Consider the following 23,296-nt stretch of genomic DNA (forward strand, 5'->3'; position numbering starts at 1 on the left):
CGGATTGTTCCCGATTGGTGTGCTATTACTTTGTGGAACATTTCGCCGTTTTTGCGGTAAAATTTGTCCCATAGGAATGAATGGTGAAATGTTCTAAACTAGAGTGGAAGGTGACAAAATCTAATGATGGGACTTATTCACAGTTACTCCAGCCAATCTAACCACACAACAGTTACTCAAGCCAGTCTACCCAGTTAGTCTGTCCACTCCAATAGGTGGAGGCAAGAACACTTCACACAATTTCCCTAGAAATTGTAGCTTTTCTTGTTATGTTTGATCTATTAATTGTTTCCACTATAGTCATTTTGTACAGCTTTAAGACAACACCCTTCCCCCAGCAAACTTGCATACTGTATGCAAGTCAGTGTTGGCACAGAAGTGGAGGGTGTTGTAGTTTTTTTTTTCCCAAATAGTTGCAGCTTACATGAACAAACAACTCCGGACTGCACCGCTGTCTACATCACAGATCGTACTGCCAAGGTATGTCTAGCTTTTCCTCTTATCTATACATAGCTAGAGGGATTTTTAATAGACAAATTATCATTCTTATTGTCCTCATATGAACCTGTCTAGTATTTCACATTACGTAAATGGTGACATGAATGTTTTCAACTATTATCCCTTTCCAGCCCATAAGTTTTTTTATAATACACTAGCCAGGACAAAAGGCTTTTGTAAATGTTTGTGATTTGACTGTTACATTACTAAGGATTTTTGTATTTATAAAATATTTTGAATTAGTAGCACGTTTGCAAGACAATAGAAGTTATAATTTGTTGTTATTGATTTTTTAATTCTTGCTCATTAACTTTTGTTAGATATGTTATTATTTTTACCTTTAGCCATTTATATAGCTCCAGCAAACATGCCGTTCTGTGCAAAGAAACTAAAATTTGTTGCGTTAAAGTGTCACCAATACATATATAAAAAGGTCTACATTTTTAGAGGCAGCTGCACTCACTAAATATCTACACATAAAATAAATAGAAATTAACCCAATTGTGCAAGCAAAAATGCATAAAAAAATTCTATAAATAATGAAAGCACAAAATTAATGAGAAATTCACATAATTCATATAGGTGTTCAAGAAAGCAACTAAATTAAAAGTCCCAAATAAATAAAAAGTGCAAGTGCATAACAAAGCAGATAAATAATGAAAATGCAAAATTCGTGAAAGATCCACAAAAATTAAAGTGTTGAAGAAAGCAACTTCATTAAACATCATGTGCTAAAAGTCAATAGACTGATGAAATGATATGAGTAAATACAGCGACCCACATGTCCATACAAGTGATAGATTCTTCACCATTCATGTGCACCCACAGTTGCAAACTGCTTACCAGATCCTCTGACCTCAAAAGAAGAAGGTCTGGCTATGCTTTAGGGGTGATAGGTGTAACGGCATTTCACTAACAATATTACTCGATCAGCACCACGGTGGGTGTGATGACGTCACCACTGTAGCTCCGCCAGATGCATTTCATCCTATGAGACGTTGTCACTGGGGCAACGGAATATGCCACAGTGATGACGTCTCATAGGATGAAACATGTTGGACGGAGCTACAGCAGGAGCATAAACATTTCCACTGAGGCCCTGATTGAGTAATAATGTTGTTGAAATGGCGGTACACCTTTTATACTTGGGAGTATGAGAGATGAGAGATATAAAGTGCAGCGCTATAACTTAGACCAGCCTTTCTCAACCTTTTCAACACAGAGGAACCCTTGAAATAATTCTCCGGTCTCAGGGGACCCCTGCAAAAAAATGTAAATCTACAACTCATGATACATTACTGTGATGGCCAGCGGGAAGAATGGTCCTTACACTTGTGGTCATTGGGAAGAATTACAGATAGATAAGTTCCCACTGATACCAGTGATCTTTTTAACTGAGAGGCAGAAATTGTCCAATGCTGAAGGAACCCCTAGCAACCTCTGGAGGAACCCCATGGTTCCATGGAACCCTGGTTGAGAATCACTGACTTAGACCATGAGACAAGTGTGCAGACCATGAGACAAGTGTGCATACCAAATAATATAAAGTGCAAATGTGCAAAAATTAGCTGTGACTGCTTTTCAGTATTCCATATAAAACCAACGTAATGCAAAAATAAACACATTTAAATATAATTTCCAGTGACATATGAAGTGCAAAATAGTTAAATCAAGTAATCATGGTGGAGGCTTCTGGTGGGAGACGCTCAGGACATCCTTCCAGTGGATCTCAGATCCAACAAGTGTTTGTAACCCCCCCTGAATAAGCGTGGTCACTGGCTTTCTGGTAAGCCTCTTATCTCACTGTGGTGACGTGTTTTCACGTGGTCAAGCATTTGATTCATGCTCCATATTCCACAAGGGATTTCTCCCACTGAATTCAAACCATCTATGAACATTTTCATGTGCACGATGACTGGATCTCACTATTTCGCACTTTATATGTCACTGGAAATTGCAGTTTAATGTGTTTATTTTTGCACTATGCTGGTTTTATATGGAATACTGCATAGCAGTCACAGCTCATTTTGCACATTATATTATTTGATACACACACTTGTATAATTTTGATGGTCTAATTTATAATCTTAACTTTATATCTCTCATTTTTTGTTTTTGTGCCCAATATATGGGTTATAGTGCTTAGCTGTTTCTGTTTGTTTTCCTACTAAGCACAGATATTATTTTATGTTTTTTCTTTTTGTTTAACAAGAAAATTTTATGTTTATACTTGGGAGTATACTTATTTTAATGAAATGCTGGCTTTAAATACCACACTATGAAAGATCTTCTTCCTCTTGCTTATTATGAGCTGGCGTGCTACATGGGGGATCGCCGCTGTTGGCGAGATGAACTCTGTGTGACATACTAGGAAGCCATCACCCATCCATCCATGCATTTGGGTTTTCTCCCATAAAGCGTAGCCACACCTCCTTCTTTTGAGGTCTGAGGATCTGGTAAGTAGTTTGAGACTGCGGGTGCACACAAGTGGTGAACATTTGGGTCGTTATATTTACACATATCATTTCTCTGGACTATGAACTTTTTGCACATAGCACTTTTTAATTATTTGGGACTTTTAATTAAGTTGCTTACTTGAACACCTATATGAACTATGTGAATTTCTCATGAATTTTGTGTTTTCATTATTTATCTGATTTTTTCACTTTTCATTTGCTGGCAGCGCAACAGTTAGACTAATAAGCTCTGTACAAATGCTTTGACATCTGCATTGACATTTGTCCTGTATAATAATCAGTCCCTAGACCAGACATTTGGACTTGGGCCAGATTAGTGTAGAAAAGATTGGATCGTATTCGTATGGTGGAAATGTGTGTGCAGACAAAGCACAAGTTTAATTTAAAGTGGTTATACCCAGTGAAGTGACTGGCCTCAGGTGATACACAGATATTAAACAAATCTTCCTTCATAAATCCAGAATTTATAACGCTTATCTAAGCTGTCAGAAAAAAAAGGGGGTGGCGAGTTAAAGTTACACTCTGCAGAGCTAGGTAGGAGAGCTCTGAGAGCTGATTGGAGACAAGGGACACTCCCCTCCACACAGCACAAAGGAACCGAGCCAAAGCTGTAAATCAGCTGGAGGTCCCTCCTCTGTCACTTTCTTTTCTCTCGTTGTCAGGAAAACTTGTCAGAAGTGACTCATGCTGATAGAGGAATGAAGCAGCAGACAGAAATGACACTTAGTGCTCCTAATGCTGCGTACACACGATATAATTGTCCAGCGGACTTAGTCTGCCGGACCGCATTACGCCAGACAATTTGATTGTGTGTAGGCTCCAGCAGAATTTTTCATTGTAAAGTCCGGTGGACTTAGAAAGTAGTTTTGCATCAAAATTTGTCCGCCGGACTTGGCTTTCAGCGGACAATCCGTTCGTCAGTGTGGTAGTCCGGCGGATTAAGAATGACGCAAGCTCAGAAGCAAGTATAGGACGGAAGCGCTCAGTCTGGTAAAACTAGCGTTTGTATTGAAGCTAGCACATTCCTCATGCTGCTAATTTTGTGATCTTTTAATACAGCACATTCTTTTCTTCTTCATAATGCTAGAAGAATGAAGTTGCTTTGCTGCTTATATTCACACAGAGTTATCACAAACGTCTTTATTCATCCTCATCTTATGATTAATATTACAATTAGATAGATAGAATTTTTTTTTATTTCTATATTATTATTATATATTTTTTGATAATATTATTTTTATTATTCTTATTCTTATTGTTTTTTTTTTATATTATTTTTTTAAATAATATTATTATTGTTATTATATATATTTTTTTTTTGGGGGGGGGGGTTGAACTAGATGGACTTGTGTATTTTTTTTAAACCTAACTATGTAACGATAGATAGAAAGATTTCCAAAACAGCATTTTAGCTTGCACATGATTGGATGATAAAATCAGCAGAGCTTCCCCTCATTTCAAATGTTACCTTCAGATTTACAGCAACTGCACTTCCAAATGCCCTTGCGGTGCAATTTCAATTGCACTTGTAGTTAGCACTTGTATTGCAAAATGAATCTGCCTTTTGTAAATAACCCCCATAGTCTTTTGACATGTACCTGCCTACTCACAAACAAACTATGGTTTTGGAATAAAAACACATATTACATTATTTGGGGAAAATTAAAGGGATTGTAAAAGGTATTTTTTTTTATTTTTTAAAAACAAAACAAACATGTTATAGTTACCTCCACTGTGCAGCTCGTTTGCACAGAGTGGCCCCGAACCTGCTCTTCTGGGGTCCCTCGGCGGTTGTCTCTGCCTTCTCTCGCAGGTACTTCTCACATTCATGCGAGCTCCCTCGCATGGTGAGAAGCACCTTCGTGCGTGCTCCCGTGATACAATACTGGAGACACTTTTGGAGTTTGTGAAGCCTTTTGTCCCCCATGGCACACATCAAGTCAATGGCCAACAAAATTTGGATCCTGCGTAGCCAATAAAATAGGGAGCACAACATGGTCCTGGAATCTCACAGACCAGGAACAGCAGCAGATGACATCTATGTCCCCAGGCTGTGGTACTACAACAGCCTGCGTCTTCTGTCAGACCAGACTGAAGCCAGTCACTTCCGACTCTTCCGTGCAGCCTTCCCTCCACGCTTCACTGGAGGCTGTGCCTCTGGTGGTGGACTTGTGGTAGGAGGAGGAGGAGTAGCAGTAGGGTCTGCATTGTATAGTCAGGTGTTTGGTGTCAGTTCACCATTCAAACTCCTCTGAATTGCCTCACATAAGTCGCGTTGGCCCTTTTCCATCTCCAGCAACTTGCTGGCCAAATATGTTGCGTAGGGGGGGGGTTTGCTGAGGAATTGGCTAGCCTGACAGATTAGCACCAATGACTCCTCCTCCGTTCATGTCATCCTCCTGGGCCTTCTGCTGGTTATGCGGAGGGGAGGGACTTGACTTTCAGTCAGGCCCCTGCTGGGCCCAGCCATCTCCTGCGTGCAGCTGGTCCTGGCCTCCTCCTCCATACCACTGGTCCCGGCCTCCTCCTGGGTGAGCTCATCCTGTGTAAAAAAAAAAACACATTTTATTATTTTTGCTTCATTAATCACAGACAATTTTCCCTTTCTCACTTGTAAATAGATTTTTCCTGAAATCAAAAAGGCTATCATTTTGACCCCAGCATTTTTCCAGCTGTTCACCAATATTTTATCCACATTTGTGAAAACTACGGTATAGTTATATGTATATATAATATAATTTGTGATGAAAGATTTGGAAGACATTCGAAGATTTAACTTTACATCATTAATATTAGGACAATCAATATTTGCTAAAATAAAATATACCTGGCTCCAGCTGGGTGCATCAACTTCATCCAGGATGGAAGGGCCTGGATCTTCCTGGGACGCCTCAGCTGGGGTGGAGGGAAGGGTGGAAAGCGAATGCCTGGCTTCCGCCTGGTCATCCAGAAAATGCAGTTTGTTGAAGTACCACAGTTTGGGTACATAAATCTCATCTGCTGCTACTCCTGATGTGTGGGACATCACGTTCTTGTTGTGCTCCCGCCTATACATGTTACGCAGGATCTGAATTTTGGAGTCCACAAACGTAATGTCTGCCTGGGGGAGTCGGGTTTGCACAAACTTCAAAAGTGTTCCCAGTGTTGCCTTCCGGGCAGCACGGTTCGAATATAAAGGGTGCTTCACCTCCCACAGGTTTCTGTGCGTCTCATAAAGTTCAATGAACTTTGTCAGAAAAGCCTCCTCCTTAAAAGGGTTAGGATTATATCTTGCCATATTTTTCTGAAAGACAACACACACAACAAAAACACTAATGTCAGTCCAAACTCACAGTATTATTTTTCTCACAATATAGGTGAGACACATACTACACACACCCACACACCCATACCACACACACCAACCCCCAACCCACACACACACACACACACACACACACCACACACCTCACAAGAATATAAAACATCTATGGGCAATGCAGAGTCTCATAATTTTGTCCTAGTGTAGGCCTAAAACTTAAAACAGTAAAAACCATTGTGATGTAGAATCTTACCGTCGTTCAGACCACTCGCTACTTCTGTTTGGACACACGTACGGTATTGTAATAGCGTTATATACACTGCGCATGCGTCAAACTCCGCCTGCGTCGCCCACGTCGCCCGCCCCGGGTGTTCCTTGTGACCGAATTTCCACGCCCATTTTCCCTTCGTTCTGTTGTGGGAGAGTAAAAAGAGAAAGATGGCAGACGCATTTTCAGCAAGCAGCGTGGAAGAAAGCCCCGAACCCCATGCATCCGGTTCAAGAAAGAGGTTTAAGGCCACAAACATGGCATTTGAAGAGATGGTGGATATATTGAGAAAGGAGGACTATGATGGGAAAAATGGTCCCTATCCCAAACCCAATATTCGGAAGGATAAAATAATGTCTATAATTGTCAGCACTTTGGAGAAGAAATTTGGTGTCCGAAGAGCCAAAGATCAACTGAAGAAGCGCTGGTCCGATATCAAATCGCAGGAGCCAGATCAGTGCAGAAGAATTAAAAAGGAGCTCAAAAAAAGTAAGTACTTGTTGTGTGCTTATATGTTAACATTCGCACATAATCATTCGTATAGGTAAACGTAAATAAATAGCATGAATTTTCATATATTGCATATGGCGAGATGTATAAAAATCGTTCGTTTGTCAGGATTAAATTCGCTGTATTTAGCTGGTACAAGGTTATATTTGTTTTATTATTTATTATCTTTTTATTATTGTTCAGGATAAATTGTATTGTCACACTCAGTTTAGGATATCACTGTGTAGATGTCTTTAGAGCTACAAATGTTTTAGAACTTTATTCAGTGTAATGTAGTATAATAATAACAATAACAATAATATAATGTAGTGTGATGAGGACACAGCACAGCACGCGAAGAGGTGGAGGGCCCAAGCCCACGCGAAGAGGTGGAGGGCCCAAGCCCACGCCAAGAGGTGGAGGGCCCAAGCCCACGTGAAGAAGTGGAGGAAGAAGAGGTGGTGGAAGTGGCTGAGCTACGCACCCCACAAAGTGAGTGTCTGACAACCCAGCTTGAGGTAAACAATTAATGGCTGCATATTTTAACACAATTTTTAGGTGATGATCTGGTTGTGGAAGGGCAAGCCGCAGAGCCATTTTCAACGGGCAGCGTCCAGAGACTGATTGGTCAGATCATGGCCTGGATTGGCCAGATTGATACAATGCGCAACCAGATCCAAAACTTGCAGAGGCAGTTGGACACCATGCAGCAGGAAATGAAGAACATGATCGATGTTTTGGGGAGAATCTAAGCCCCTTTTCCCTAAAATACAGCTTGATCATGTTCTTCATTTCCTTGCAAAAATCTGAATAGTTTTTAAATTTTTGTAGGATTTTAGAGGCTAAATTTTGAAGACATGTGCTATGTGCCATCAGGGGATCTCAATGTACGCACGTTTAGAAAAAAAAGCACATGTTTGAATGTGCACTATTAAAAATGTTTAACAACAACAATATGTATATGTGGCTTCTTCTTTCAATACTCAATACCAGTTTGGGAAGTAATTTTGTGTTTTCAGTGACAAAAGGGGCTTATTTACTAAAGGGAAAACCACTTTTCACTACAAATGCACTAGGACAGGGATATGCAATTAGTGGAACTCCAGCTGTTGCAGAACTACAAGTCCCATGAGGCATAGCAAGACTCTGACAGCCACAAGCATGAGACCCAGAGGCAGAGGCATGATGGGACTTGTAGTTTTGCAACAGCTGGAGGTCCGCTAATTGCATATCCCTGCACTATGAGAACCTAGGAGATAGCCACAAAGAAAAGCAAACAAGAAGAAAAAATAAAGATTTGATCAGACAATTAATTTTTGAATAAAAGTAAATATTTATTGCTCAGCTGGCATTGGAATGGCCCCCCTACCATTAAAATAGGGGACATATTGTTCATGCACCTCACGTACTTTTTAGGATCCAGGCCTGTGAGTTCTGGGGATTGTCCGGCCTCAGGCCCAATTGTTTGCAGGTAATATGTTCCTGAATGTCTTTCTAAAAAGTTATGGAGAATGCAGCAGCAGAGAATGACATGGTTCAATTTGTACTCTGCCAGGTTTATTGATGACAAAAACAGACGGAATCGGCTGGCCATAATCCCAAAGGCATTCTCCACAACCCTTCTTGCTCTGGCCAGCCAGTAATTAAAAACCCTCCTCTCCGGGGTGAGGGTCCTTTGTGAGAACGGCTTCATCAAATGGTCACCCAGACCGAACGCTTCATCAGCGATGAATACAAAAGGGAGACCCTTCACATTATCAGCATCTGGTGGCAATCCCAGGCCACCAGTCAGGAGCCGGTGGCAGAACTATGTCTGCTTAAACACTCCTCCGTCTGACATCCGGCTGTTCTTCCCCACATCCACGTAGATAAAGTCGTATTGTAACGACACCACCGCCATTAACACCACACTATGGAACCCCTTGTAATTCCAGTAGTAAGACCCTGAATGGGGTGGTGGCACAATCCGCACATGTTTCCCGTTGATCGCCCCTCCACAGTTGGGAAAGTCCCAATGGGCAGCGAACTGGGAAGCCACAGTCTGCCATTCCTGTGGCGTGGAAGGAAACTGTGGAGTCAAAGAGAGAAAAAAGATAATTATTATTTAAATAAAAAAAATTCCTAACAAATTAAACCATAACATTTTGGAACAGCAGTAAAACATTTTTTATAAGTCGTCTTTCCAAAAATCTAAGATAAGGCCCAATTCTCAGATTACTCCTCTGATGGCCCATGGAACATAATTTGGGTGGGCAAGTGTGGCCAGGGGGGGGGGGGGTGTTCTAATTAATTAGATAACACATTACACCTGAGGTAGACATTTAAAAAAGGGTGGGGGGGTTCTAATTAATTAGAAGATCACACATTACAGCTGAAGACATTTAAAATAGGGTGTGGGGGGGGGGGGTTCTAATTAATTAGAAGATGACACATTACACCTGAAGACATTTAAAAAAAAAGGGTGGGGGGGTTCTAATTAATTAGATCACACATTACACCCAAAGACATTTAAAAAAGGGTGGGGGTGGTAAAACAGTACAATGGAGCTGGCGATATGAATTGTTAAAAAGGGGCTAGGCTATGGGTGTATATGGGCCCAGGATTGCATGCAGAGGATGTTAGTGAAGGCAAATATGCATGTGGGACACAAAAGGAGAAATGAAAAATAAACACATTTTAAAAATGCATGTATGGATATAAAGGGGACATTCACAGCATATTCCTGTCATGGATATTAAGTAATCATTAAATTAATACAAACATACAATACATATAATGCAATGTTAAAGGATAAAACTTACCCTCATATATTCCTTCTGCAGGACCTGAATAATGGCAGAACAGGTCTCTGGGATAATGATCCCCAGAGTCTGGAGGGAGATGCCTGTCGTGAACTTGAGGTCCTGCAAGCTTCTCCCTGTTGCCAAGTACCGCAACGTGGCGACTAGCCTCTGCTCCAGAGTGATGGCTTGCCGCATGCAGGTATCCTGCCTGTTGATATAAGGGGTCAGCAAAGCCAGTAGATGGTGAAAAACGGGGTCCGTCATCCTGAGATAATTCCTGAAATCCCCAGGATTATTCTCTCGGATCTCACGGAGCAGAGGCATATGTGAGAATTGGTCACGCTGGCGCAGCCAATTCTTAGTCCATGAACTCCTCCTCGCCCTGTTCATGGACTGGGCTCGGGTCAAAGTAAGAACCCCAACACCAAGCCCCCATACAGCACGAACTCGAGAACGAGTACGTCCACTCTCCATGGCTTCAAAACGGTCGACTGGTCAAACAAGCTTAACTGAATGCACTGAAGAACAGAAAGACCTATGAAGAACAACCTGAAAAACAGAAACGAGCGGACCAGAAGTGCCTGAGAACAGGTACCAACTGATCCACACGCACTGAAAAGCAGATACAAACCTCACAGGCACAGACTGAACCGCAGAAAACTAACAAATTAAGCTGAAGTCTGAAAAGCGCGAATCGTCTCTAACCAAACTTCTACTAAGACAAGATACACACGAGATTAGCAGAAGGAGCCCAAAGGGTGTCGTACTGGGTCTTGGACTTGCTTTTTCTAGTCCCGTAGTACGTGCTGTACATCATCGCATTAGAAATCGCCGGACTTTGTTTGCCGAATTGTTTGCCGGACCAAGTCTGCCGGACAATTCGATCGTGTGTACGTGGCATAATTGAGATATGTACACACTATAGAGCAGTGATAGCGATCCTTGGCACCTCAGATGTTTTGGAACTATATTTCCCATGATGCTCATGTACTCTCCATGATGCCCATGTACTCTGTCAAAATATCCTGTAGGCTCTCAGCTCACTTCTCTTTTAAAATAATCAATATTTACACTCACAAACATCAACAACTCATGAGACATTAGTTCATTTATGCACAGCCTGCATAAATGAACTAATGCCTCATGAGTTGTTGATGTTTGTGAGTGTAAATATTGATGATTTTAAAATTAACCTCCTCGCGCCCGCCCTATAGCCGAATTACGGCCGTAGAGCAGGCGCGTTCGTTTGGGCGGTCGTCCCTGGACGGCCTGATGTTTACTTCCGCAATGCGCGCCGCCGCGGGCGCGCATCGCGGAAGTTCTGTGTTCGCCGTGTCCCCCGGGGACAGGCAAACACAGATCGCTGTAAACGGCCAATCACAGCGGCCGTTTACAGCGTGATCGGCGTGTCCAATGGGAGATGATCTCATATGTAAACATATGAGATCATCTCGCAGCGCCGCTCTCCTTCCTCGCACAGACAGTGCGAGAGGGGAGAGATGAACGGCTGCAGCGGCAGCCGTTCTGATTCCGGAAAAAAAATAAAATAAAAAAATGAAATAAAAAGTGCCATCCGCCCCCAGCAGTGCCATCCGCCCCCAGCAGTGCCATCCGCCCCCAGCAGTGCTATCTGCCCCAGTGCCATCCACCCCAGTGCTACCTGCCCCCAGTGCCATCCACCCCAGTGCTACCTGCCCCCAGTGCCATCCACCCCAGTGCTACCTGCCCCTAGTGCCATCCACCCCAGTGCTACCTGCCCCTAGTGCCATCCACCCCAGTGCTACCTGCCCCCAGTGCCATCCACCCCAGTGCTACCTGCCCCCAGTGCCATCCACCCCAGTGCTACCTGCCCCCAGTGCCATCCACCCCAGTGCCACCTGCCCCCAGTGCCACCTGCCGTCAGTGCCACCTGCCGTCAGTGCCACCTGCCGTCAGTGCCACCTGCCGTCAGTGCCACCTGCCGTCAGTGCCACGTGTCATCAGTGCCACATAGTGCCATCTGTCATCAGTGCCACGTATCAGTGCCATTTGTCATCAGTGCCACCTGTCAGTGTCACGTGCCATCTGTTGTCAGTGTCACGTGTCATCAATGCCACTTATCAGTGCCATCTGTCATCAGTGTCACGCGTCATCGGTGGCATGTATTAGTGCCATCTGTCATCGGTGGCACATATTAGTGCCACGTATTAGTGCCATCTGTCATCGGTGCCACGTTTCAGTGCCACGTGTCATCAGTGCCACGTATTAGTGCCACGTGTCATCAGTGCCACGTATAAGTGCCACGCGTCATCAGTGCCACATATTAGTGCCATCTGTCATCAGTGCCACATATTAGTGCCATCTGTCATCAGTGCCACCTGTCAGCATTGCCACGTATCAGTGCCATCTGTCATCAGTGTCACGTGTCATTGTCCTGGTGCTTCAAAAGTGTAATAAATAGTCAACAAGTTAGATGTGTAACTTATGTTCCTAGAACACATGATGGCGCTACCTGCATGTTGGGCCTCTCTATGTGGCCAGGCTGTGAAAAAGTCCCACACATGTGGTATTGTAATACTCAGGAGGAGTAGCAGAATTTTTTGGGGGGTGTCATTTGTGGTATACACATGCCACGTGAGAGAAATAACCTATTACAATGACAATTTTGTGGAGAAAAAAAAAAAAAATGAAAAATCTTAATTTTGCAAAGAATTGTGGGAAAAAAATGACAACATCAAAAAGCTCACTATACCTCTTACTAAATACCTTGGAATGTCTACTTTCCAAAAAGGGGTCATTTGGGGGGTATTTGTACTTTCCTGACTTGTTCGGGTCACAAGAAGCGAGATAGGCCACCAGTACATCAGATGTGATCAATTTTGTGCGATTCGCACCACAGCTTGTAGACTCTCTAACTTTCACAAAGACCAAATAATATCCACTAATTTGGGTTATTTTTACCAAAGACATGTAGCAGTATAAATTGTGACCAAAATTTATGAAGAAAAATTAATAATTTGCATAATTCTGTCACAGAAACAAAGAAATATGCGTTTTTTTTCAAAATTTTCGGTCTTTTTTCATTTATAGCGCAAAAAATAAAAACCCCAGAGGTGATCAAATACCACCAAAAGAAAGCTCTATTTGTGGGAAAAAAAGGACAAAAAATTCATTTGGGTACAGTGTTGCATGACTGAGTAATTGTCATTCAAAGTGTGAGAGCACCGAAAGCTGAAAATTGGTCTGGGCAGGAAGGTGTTTAAGTGCCCTGTAAGCAAGTGGTTAAATAAAAGGTTTAATTTTTTTACGGAAATTACACTATATATGCTTTCTCCACACACTTGTTTTCAAGACATTGAATCAATGAGTTGTATATGATGGTGAAGGAGAAGTGAGCTGAGAGTCTACAGCAGGGATATGCAATTAGCGGACCTCCAGCTGTTGCAGAACTACAAGTCCCATGAGGCATAGCAAGACTCTGACAGCCACAAGAATGACACCCAAAGGCAGAGCATGATGGGTAGTTTTGCAACAGCTGGAGGTCCGCTAATTGCATATCCCTGGTCTACAGGATATTTTGACACGCCCGGCTTGACCAGCGGGTTCTGGTAAGAGTAATACCAAAGGGGGATCCTCATCCATCACATATCCCCCTGTGTGTTTTCTTTGCACGTGTGGCAGTGATTTGGAGTAACGGGCTGAAGTGCAATATATTCCAATACACTAAAAGACTGACCAGTGCATTATATATTTATTGGATAAAGATGGACATTTGATGCGGACTCCGTGCATGTTTTGATTTGATTTATTCTCATGCTATAGGAATATTGATTACACATAGCGAACTTCTGAGGTTATTTGAGCGGATAAGCGCTGCTAGATCTATTTATTTATTGATTGATTGATTGATTTATAGATCTTGTGTTAAGCTTACTATGTTTTATTTGGTTTAGAATAAATTTAAAGCAGCTGCTGAATTAGATCGAAACTCCACAGTCCCCAGGAAATACACACGTTTCAGTGTGTAAGCGCTTGTGTTTGTACATTAAACTGGGCGGTGTGTTTTTTGTTATAAACTTTGATATAGGTTCAAAGATTACTAAAGTGCATTCAGTGCAATCAATAGTGTATGAATATAGACAATCAATAGAAAAATATTGCATAAAAAAGAAATATGCAATTTTTTAAAATAAAAACATACTAATTAAAGTGCAATAAGTGCCATCAATTGTGCAAAACCTAAAATTCAGCTGGAGATTAATTTAAAGCATAAATATCAATGCAATACTGTATATACAAAGGGTGCAGAGCTCTGCAAAAAATCATATGGGACTAAAGTCCATGAGTAAAGTTCATTGCTAAAACATGTTGAAATGATGATCAAACACCCAGCTGTGTGACACCCATCACCAAAGTAAAAATAGAGGCTTACCAGAAAACCTGCAACCCCCCAATGGCCTGTACAAACGATCTGAATATCGTACGAAAACTGTAATCAGAGGAAGAATCGTACGATTTTCGGATCGTGTGTACACTACTTTCGAGAGCCAATCACGACAGTACATCCGATATTATTAGATCCGACAAGCACAAAAATTTTCCTCATACGATACCATATCGTACGATTTTCCTTTAGTCAGTATAGCTGTCGTCCGAAAATACAATACAAATACATTACAACACATGACATCGCTTCTAAAAAAAAATTCTGTCGTACGCGAATTTTCGTGACTTTAGTTATCTATTTAATTTCTACTTGCAACTATTAAGCGAAAAAAGTCGTACAATATTCGGAATGTGTGTACGGACCATTATTCAGGGAGGTCATACAGTGCTTGACTGAAGAAAAGCCCAGGTGCTCCCTCAGGTGTCCTTAATTGGTATCCTTAACCCCTTCCTGACCAGCCGCCGCAGTTTTACTGCAGCAGGTTGGCTCCCCTGGGCAAAATTACGTTACCTTACGTCACTTCGCCTTTTGACTACTAGGGGGCCTACGCCACCGTCCACATGATGGACGGTGGCCAAAAGTGAGGCATAGATAGTACTTCCAGCAGGCCCTAAGCACAAGAAATCATCAAGAAAACACCTCCAACTGGCCATTCCTAAAAAGGAACTAAACACTTCAAACAAGAAATGGCACAGACCATTGGTAAACATCTATCAACAAAATTCTGCCCTTGCCATTTGCACCCCAGCAGGTGGCAACAACTAAGATGTATCGGCAACCAACAAAAGGCTACCGCAATATCAGTTTTGGCCAACAACGTACCTTTACAACATAAACACAGGAACAAGGAGCATCCAAGTACATATAGAAAGGCTAGACAAACATCCTGTTATAGCAGGGGTCTCAAACTGGCGGCCCTCCAGCTGTTGCGGAAATACAAGTTCCATCATGCCTCTGCCTGTGGGAGTCATTCTTTTAACTGTCAGCCTTGCAATGCCTCAAGGGAATTGTAGTTCTGCAACATCTGGAGGGCCACCAATTGAGACCTCTGTATAGCATAGATAACATAACTATACACTATAATACTACAACGCCACCTGCTGCTTAGACAGTATATAGTCCGTTTATTTTTCTGTTGCACTTTTCCAAACACCCCCATCATCTCTACCCCCTTCCTCACTACAGGACACACCCTCTGCCTTGAACGCTTCAATCTGCTAAGCAGACTGCAGCATATCAAATCACCCACTAATACTCCACCTCTTCTGCAGACCCCAGTCATGCTGGCCCTCCTAATAGTTTCACTCAGCTCCAGGCTATGTACTGATTGTGTGTCCATACAAAGTATGAACACCGATCTGTCATCTCCCCTAGTCAGTCTCACCCCCCCCCCCCCCCCACAGTTAGAACACACGCTAGGGAACACAGTTAAACTCTTGATCGACCCCTAGTGTTAACCCCTTCCCTGCCAGTGACATTTATACAGTAATCTGTGCATTTTTATAGCAATGATCGCTGTATAATTATCACTGGTCCCAAAAATGTGTCAAAAGTGTCTGATGTATCCACCTCAATATCGCAGATAACTTTTGCGCAGACCAATCAATATACGCTTATTTTGCCTTTTATTTATTTTTTTACCAAAAATAAGTAGAAGAATACATAATCGGCCTAAACTGAGGAAAACCACTTCCAAATCCAAATCCACTTTGCACTACAAGTACACTTGGAAGTGCAGTTGCTGTAGATCTGAGGGGGACATGCAAGGAAAATAAAAAAACAGCATTTTTGCTTGCACGTGATTGAATGATAAAATCAGCAGAGCTTCCACTCATTTCAGATCTTCCCCTCAGATCTAAAGCAAGTGCACTTCCAGGTGTAGTGCAAAGCGGATTTACCTTTAGTAATTAACCCCCATTGTGTTTTTTTTCAAAATTGTCACTTTTTTTTGTTTATAGCACAAAAAATAAAAACCACAGAGATGATCAAATACCACCAAAAGAAAGTTCTATTTGTGGGAAAAAAAGGATGTCAATTTTTCTTTGGGTACCATGTCGCACGACCGCGCAATTGTCAGCTAAATCGACGCAGCGCCATATCGCAAAAAATGGCCTGGTCATTGAGCAGTCAAATCTTCCGGGGCTGAAGGGGTTAACTGGTAAACCAGAAGTCTCTCAACAGACCAGGAAGTAGTGGCAAAAACCATCAGTAGATCAGCTAACTGACATATATATATATATATATATATATATATATATATATATGGAACAAAAGGCTCCACATAGTGTGATACTGTATCAGCTTCAAATTTAATAAAATGCACTTACATTAGATTAGTAGAATGCAGGCAAATAGATACATAAATCAGGCATGTACTGGCCATTGGGACTACAGGGAGTTTCCCGGTGGGCCGATGGCTCAGTGGGCTGGTTTCAGTGACTTCACGCAGTGATGTGAGAAAGATGAGAAAAATACAGAGGAGGATAAGTGAAATAATAAAAGAGGTTAGTGAGGACTCCTTATGTTATGCTACTTTTATTTTTTTTGCACAATTGCGTATAGTTTTATATACTGTTTTTGTGCTTGTTTGCAAAATTAAAGTGGGCTGGTCTGGATGAAGTCCAGGGCCAAATTTTTGTTCCAGTCCAGCCCTGACATAAATCCAAACAAATCCCTTTTAAATGGCCAGATAGTGATCGCTCTGGGTTTGCAGGCTTCTGGTAAGCCTCCATTTTTACTTTGGTGATGGGTGTCACACAGCTGGGTATTTGATCATCATTTCAACACGTTTTAGCAATGAACTTTATTCATGGACTTTAGTCCCATATGATTTTTTGCAGAGATCTGCACCCTTTTTATATATTGCACTGATATTTATGCTTGAAATTCATTTCCAGCTGAATTTTAGGTTTTGCACAACTGATGGCACTTTTTGCACTTTAATTAGTACATGTTTTATTTTATTGTATGCATATTTCGCTATTGATTTTCTATATGCATACACTATTGATTGCACCGAATGCACTTTAGTAATCTTTGCACCTTGTTATATATTGCAAGTATATTTTTAGCGCTGCGCTTCTTATTTACATATAAAATACAGGTTTAACAGCCCTGCACTATACATAATGACCTCAAGGCTCCACTCACAGTCTGGATCTTCAGGGACAGGATGAGCATGTTGAAGTCTGCTGTAAGTAATATTGGTTCTTATTAAGAATGTGGAGGGGCTCCGCTGCAAGGGTTTTTTTTTTTTGTCCCCAGAGCTGGGCTTTAAAGTGGTTATAATCAATCACCTTGTAAAGCAACTTACTCAGTTTTAAATAGAAATGAACGGCAAAACATGCGTTTAGCTTAAAAAAAAAAAATATATATAAAAAAAATTATTTATATATATATATATATATATATATATATATATATATATATTATTTTATTTTCGGTGATCACATTCCCTGTTCTCGCTGCATAAAAACTGGGGGGGGGGGGGGGGGAGAAGCAACAGCACATTGGTCTTCCCAGTGAATGGCTGTGTAAGAATAAGAGAGTAAGCTGAGCTCCTAGCACAGCTAGAGAACTGACTGCGGTGTGCTCTCCTGCTTAGTGTGGTCATTTTTTAATAGGAAGGCAGAGGGACTGGCAGGAACACCAGGGATTTAACATGAAGGAAGCAATACAAAAAGGATATTTTCTCATACAAGTATATGGTAAAACAGGCACATATCAGTAATATGAAATGTTGGGGTAACAAACGTTTTAAGTGAGTGTTGTAACCCTAGGACAGAAAGTCCTAACATGACAACATCAGGTAAAAATAAATAGAATATAATAGACAGAAAAAGTAAACTAATGCAGCCACCCACCTATGGACTGTAAGCTGCAGTATATTCCATTTTTGGCCTTTTACATACGCTTTAAAGAGGAAGTAAACCCTGATGGGTTTTACTTCCTCTTTGTTTCCCGGCAAAGGTAAAGCATAATGGACTACTATGCATCACTTACCTGACACAAGAGCCAGCGATGTCACCGATGTCCCCTCTTCCACAAAGCGCCCATCTTCCTTTTGGGTATCGCGGCTCCCTCCCACCCTTTCTATCGATACAACCCCCTCCCCTCCAATATATATATTTGTGCTTTTATCCTTCAGTGTGTCGTAAATATGTTATCATGCTTCCCATACCTTTAATGTACTCTACCCTGCTCCCTCCCAATACCCATCCCCCCTCCCCCTCTCTTCTTCCTTTTCCTATCATGGTTTAAACTGGGGTATGCATCTCTTCTATCCAATCTCGCCAATTTCTGTTAAACTCTTTTAAGTTATTTCGTTTTGCGTATACTGCTCTCTCCTTACATAGATATTCGTTTACAGCACTCATCCAATCCTCTACTGTGGGGGCTAGATTTGATTGCCATCTCCTAGCGATCATTCTTCTGGCTTGGAATAGTCATCTTAGAATTACCGTTGTTACTCCCTTTCTCTCTACTTCCTCATTTCTATATCCTAAGATACACACTATGGGATTTAATTCTATCACAGTCCCAAAGGCCCTACTTATAGTCTCTACCACTCCTTCCCAGTATCTAAATAATTTGGGACATTTCCAGAGAATATGTATTAAATTCCCTGACCCCCCACACCTGGGGCAACAGTCATCTGTTCTCTTACCAAATCTAAATAATTTCTGAGGAGTATAGTATGCTCTATTAATTACCATCAGGTGGGAAATCCTATGGGGAGGAGAAACCGAGACCCTTGGGCATACCGCTAGGATATTTTTCCACTGTGCTCGTGTTATATTACCTATGTCTTGCTCCCATTTCCCCTTCTCGACCCTCCCTTTCCTCTCACAATTAATCTGTTCACCCAGCTGGGCATAGAATTTAGATATTAATCCTTTTGTTGGTCCTACTTGTGCTACTGGATGTAGCAAGGGCAGTTCTTCCCATGTTAGTGATAAGTTTCCAAACTGGGTCTTTAAAGCGTGCCTCACTTGTATATAAGCATAGAATGAGTTTTGTGATATCTTAAATTCTTTTTGCAATTGATCGAAAGATTTGATACCCCTGCCGCCATATAGATGGCTAAGCCTTACAATACCGCATTTTTCCCATTCTAAAATTTTTCCAACCCGCCATATTTCCTGTAGCTTCTTATTGTTCCAGAGAGGTGTATACTTTGTTATTTCACTATATCCCATTTTTTTTTTAACTATATCCCATAGCTTTAACATCATTTTTACTGTAGGGCATCTACACTGGAATGAGTCCGCTTCCAAGGTCTCAATCAGCGAACTATGTGGGGAGCCTGTTAATACTAATCTCCCATTTGGGGTTCCTCCGTTCACCTCATCAATCCCCCCTAGCTGTTGTAATTGGGACGCCCAAAAATAGCACTCTGGATAAGGGACTGCGAATCCTCCTTCCTCTCCCGGTAGCTGGAGCATCCGCAATCTCAATCTGGCCTGTCCTCCCTTCCATATTAACTCCCTGAACAACATCTCTATTTTATTAAACCAACTTCTATTAATCCATATTGGGGCATTATGCAATATGTATAAAAGTTGGGGCATCCATATCATTTTTATCAAATTACATCTGCCAGCCACCGAGAGAGGCATTCGCTTCCATATAGCAATTTTTTGTTTAAACTTAACCAATAATGGGACTAAGTTATAATTTATAAATTGCTTAGGATCCCTTGTCAAGGTTACTCCCAGATATTTCAACTTATCCACTGTTGGCATTTGGGGGGTTCCCAGGGCCGTTTGCTGACCAGTTGGGTCCAGAGGAAGACATTCCGACTTTTCCCAATTAATCTCCAGCCCTGTGAAGCCTCCAAACCCTTGCACCAATCCCATTGCCCTTGGCAGTGAGTACCTCATATCCCCCAGAAACAATAGGATATCGTCTGCATAAAGTGAGATTTTTTCCTCTCCAGTTTTTCTTAAAAAACCGACTATCTCCCGGTTTGCTCTAATTGCACATGCCAAGGGCTCTATAGCCAACGCAAAGAGTAGGGGTGATAGTGGGCACCCCTGCCTCGTCCCTCTCCCCAGCTCTATTTTCCCGGATAACTCGTTATTAATTTTTAGTCTCGCACTAGGTTTATCGTATAACATCCTAATCCAGCCTATAAAGAAAGGACCCAGGCCAAATTTCTCCAAGACTTTCCATATGTATCCCCATTCTACACTATCAAATGCTTTCCTTACATCCAATGCCACTACTGCACCCGGAGTATCGTTATCCATTGGGATCTGCAAATTCAAGAAGGCTCTTCTGATATTTATACTAGTTGACCTGTTGGCTATAAACCCTGTTTGGTCCATATGGACTAATCTTGCTATAACTCGATTAAGCCTTATCGCTAATACCTTGGCCAGTATCTTTGTATCGGTACACAGGAGAGAGATTGGTCTATACGCTGCAACATCTAGGGAGTCCTTTCCTTCTTTGTACAACAGGATTATAACCGCCTCCATCATTGATGGTGGCAATTTACCCTCCCCATATGCTCCTCTTAACATCTCGAGGAGTTCAGGAAGCAGTATCTCGCCAAAATTTTTATAAACTTCAATCGGTAGCCCATCCGGCCCAGGCGATTTCTGATTTGGCATACTCGCAACTGCTTCCTGAAGTTCTTTCAAAGTTATTGGGGTTTTTCTCTTTCTTCTTGTTTCAAACATGGTACCTCTAGTTGACCTAGAAATGTTTCCATTTGCTCATCCATCCCCACTTTCTGTGCAGTATATCATTTTTTATAATATCCCTCAAATACTTGGCATATACTCCCAGTTTCCGTTGTAACCTCTCCCTCAGGTATCCTAATCGCCGAGATTGAGGAGGGGCCCGTGTTATTCTTCACCAGTTGTGCCAACATTTTTCCCACGCTTTCCCCTTCAGCAAAGGAGGCTTGCCGTTGGAGCATATGTTGTATCTCCGCTTTCTTCAGGGTTATTAGCCTAAGTTCTTCTTGTTTATCTAACCAGATTTTTTCTTTGCCCTGGATGGGATCACTAATAAAATCTCTTTCAGCCTCTAACACTTCTCTCCCTATTTGTACCTCCTGCTCCCTAGACTTTCTATTTATTTTTGCTATTGATTGGATCAGGAGACCCCTCACAAAAGCTTTCAGAGTATCCCATAGGATCCCTGATGTTACTGTACCCCGGTTATTTTTTAGAAATTCTTTTAGTTCCCACTGGATTCTCTCAGGGCGTTCTTCTGTCTCTTTTTTTATCAGTTCCAACCAGAGCGGGTTCACTTTCCACATCCTCTGTACCTTTCGTTCTCTCATTTTTAATACTGCTGTCACTGGGGAATGATCTGAAATCCCCCTGGACTGATATTCAATCTTTTCCACCATTTGTAAGGCCAGGTCATTCCCCAGTATCATATCAATCCTGGATAACGTAGCATGCGCGGCCGAGTGACAACTATACTGCCGGGCTCCCGGGTTCCCAGTTCTCCATAAATCCAGTAGTCCTTCTTCCAGGTACTGACCCATCCTCCCCTGCCAAGCTGGTTCCGCCAGTATTTTTTCTGGGAATCTATCAATTTTTATACCTGAAATGAGCATCGGAATACGGTCATTACTGCACTAAGTGAATATTGTGTGGTGGGCGGCTGGGTCAGAATCCTTTTAAAACACGATATAACACGATATATCCAGGATTGTCCCGAAGTCAGGGACGAGAAAAGGAAAGTAAGATGCAACATTTGCGTTCTGCAAAAGAAAGGGGGGAAAAAAGCTTGCAACAGTCCGTCACAGCAGCTAAGTTAGAACAATATGCTCATAACCCGGTTCAGTCATCTCAGACTCCTCTAAAAAAAGGACAGTCAAAGGGGCAGCAAGGTGTAATGACTGAAAGGAAAAGTGTGGGACAGCCAAACATTAATATCAACACACAAGCTGGAGCAGTGGTAAAACCCTCAGTAAATAAAAATGCGGAAGCAGGGGAACAGAATATAGAAACTACAGCAGGTGACTCCCCCCGATAGAAAAAGAGCCAACTATAAAGGATGTGCTATTGGCCGTAAATGCATGTAACATTTCACTTAAAGAACTCTGTAATCAAATGAAGGGAGTGAAGGAAGATCTAATGGTGGTAAGGCAAGACTTACAGAAAGTGGTGGAAAGGACGACAGAACTTGAGATAAGGACTAGTAGATTAGAAGACGATACAACCTTCCTAATTAAAGAAGTAGAAAGCCTGAAGGAGCAGTTCAGTGGATATAGAACAAGAATGGACGAAATGGAAAATAGGCTCCGGAGGGACAATGTGCGAATAGTGGGTCTTCCGGAAAAAAGTGAGGGTGTAAACCCTGCTGAATTTATGGAGCATCTTTTGGTTGAACTGTTTGGAAGGGATGCTTTTTCAACAACATTCTCAATAGAGAGGGCGCATAGGGTACCCTTTAGAGCACCATTGGAGGGGGGTCGTCCCAGGCCATTATTGATGAAATTACTTAATTATAAAGACAAAGTGGTGTTATTACGGAAAGCAAGGGAAATGGGGAATGTACTGTATAAGGGTGTTAGAATTTCACTATATTCTGACTTTTCCCCAGAACTCCAGAGAAAAAGGGTAGAGTTTCTCCAGGTGAAACGCAGGTTACAGAAGCTTAGGGTGCCGTATGCTCTTCTTTATCCTGCAAAGCTACGGGTTAATGCACTAGGGCATACCCAGGTTTTTTGTTCCCCAATGGAAGTGTAAAAATGGATAGAAGAAAATAAAAGAAAAATTTTAGCCGTTGGGGTTCTCGGTATTGAGTGGGTCAGGAAGATAGAAAGAGCTGGGGGGGCGAAGTATGTGTGGGTTTTTTTTTTTTTGTTGTTTTTTTTTATTTTGTTTTTATTTTTTTTGTTTTGTTTTTGTTTTGTTTTGTTTTTGTGTTGTATGGGAGGGGGGGCGGGAGGGAGGTAACACACGGCGAGTGTAGTTGGTGTGGGTGGTGAATAGGTTGTGAAGAGAGTGGTATAAGGTCACTAATAGCCCCTAGGGTAACACCTAGGAAGGTGGGGGAGGGGTGGGAGGGAGGTAGAATGGGGGG

At 41.9% G+C, this 23,296-nt stretch overlaps 1 protein-coding gene across 1 annotated transcript in view; it reads left to right on the forward strand.

The window, feature by feature from the left end:
- The first annotated feature begins 297 nt into the window (after positions 1-297).
- Positions 298-23,296, forward strand: part of CHDH (choline dehydrogenase) — a 92,153-nt gene continuing 69,154 nt past the window's right edge. The window contains exon 1 of the mRNA XM_077452060.1: positions 298-480. The gene's annotated coding sequence lies outside the window, so the exon portion shown is untranslated. The remainder of the gene's footprint in view (positions 481-23,296) is intronic.

The sequence above is a fragment of the Lithobates pipiens genome, unplaced genomic scaffold, assembly GCF_037356315.1.
Source record: "Lithobates pipiens isolate NorthernLeopardFrog02 unplaced genomic scaffold, aLitPip1_a1.2 Scaffold_23, whole genome shotgun sequence".
Lineage (NCBI taxonomy): Eukaryota > Metazoa > Chordata > Amphibia > Anura > Ranidae > Lithobates > Lithobates pipiens.